Raw genomic sequence first — 1,470 nt, 5'->3', positions numbered from 1 at the left:
AGATTTCCAACAGAACTTGGTGAAAAGTTGGTCTGATAAGTCTAGGTTCCAGGAAGAGCCCAAGGCCTGCTGACCTGAACAGCTACAAGGAAGGCTTTCAGAACATTGGAGAGGTATAAAATCACCTTATGGTAAGAAGAGGTTGTTTTGAGCTTCTCTGGTGGCTCAGTGGTAGAGAATCCTCCTGCCAATGCAGGAGACATGGGTTCGATCCCTGGTCTGGGAAGATCCCACATGTGGCAGAGCAACCAAGCCATGCACCAAAACTATTGAGTCCATGCTGCAGAGCCAGGGAACCACAACTACTGAAGCCCCATGCCTAGAGCCCATGCTCTGCAGCAAGAGAAGCCACCACAATGAGAAGCTCATGGAGTGCAACTAGAGAGGAGCCCCCACTCGCCACAACTAGAAAAAAGCCTGCATAGCAATGAAGACGCAGCACAGCCAAAAATAAATAAATAAAATAAAACAACAACAAAAAAGAGAGGTTGTTCTGCTGTAATTCCTAACTTACATTACCATGTGCTCAGTTCAAGAAGTTGAGTAGCTGTATACCTGTAAACTCATTGGAAAAGACCCTGATGCTGGGAGGGATTGGGAGCAGGAGGGAACGACAGAGGATGAGATGGCTGGATGGCATCACCAACTCGATGCACATGAGTTTGGGTGAACTCCGGGAGCTGCTGGTGGACAGGGAGGCCTGGCGTGCTGCGATTCATGGGGTCGCAAAGAGTTGGACACGACTGAGCGACTGAACTGAACTGAAACCTGTAAAATCAGCTGGAAAGTCTGAACTGTGGCAACATTAACAGAATGAGTGAAGGAACATCTAGGAGCCTAGTAAAGTCTCAGAGGGTGCACTGATCTTAAACCTTTACAGACATAGAAACCATCTGTGGATCTTTTCTAAATGCAAATTGATTTATCAAGCCTGAAAACAATCCTACAGTTCTAAGCTCACAGGCGATGCCAATATTGGTTGTCCAGGGTCCACACTGTCAGTAGAAAAGTCCCTAGAACTCAACTCTTAAATAAGTGTATTATGTTAATTATATGGATAAAACACATGGTTAATACAGAAGGAACATTTCTGTCTGATTTAAAAATATATAAAATTGAAGGGATGCTATCCTAGGATATGCTAACTGGGTGAAAGTGCTTGATTGCTTCATTCATTTATTACTTCAAGTGAAAGATGAAAAAGAGGGAGTGATATTTAGCCATTTTTAATGGCTGCCTAAAAATGAATTAATACCACTCAAGCTCATGAGATGGGCCTCCCATGTGTTCATAATAACCTACATAAGTGGACAGGTGAAGAAGCAAGAAAATTAATGCATGCAAAAATGCATATCCATCATCATTGCTTTGTACTTCTCTCAAGGATTTTTTAATACCTATACATTATATTTAGCCTGAAGGAAATGTCTAGGTAAATCATTCCATGTCTTATTTTAGTAGGCAATTAAG

Source organism: Bison bison, unplaced genomic scaffold (assembly GCF_000754665.1).
Source record: "Bison bison bison isolate TAMUID 2011002044 unplaced genomic scaffold, Bison_UMD1.0 scf7180017838117, whole genome shotgun sequence".
NCBI lineage: Eukaryota > Metazoa > Chordata > Mammalia > Artiodactyla > Bovidae > Bison > Bison bison.
The sequence above is the reverse complement of the archived record's forward strand: the minus strand, read 5'-3'. Positions refer to the sequence as shown.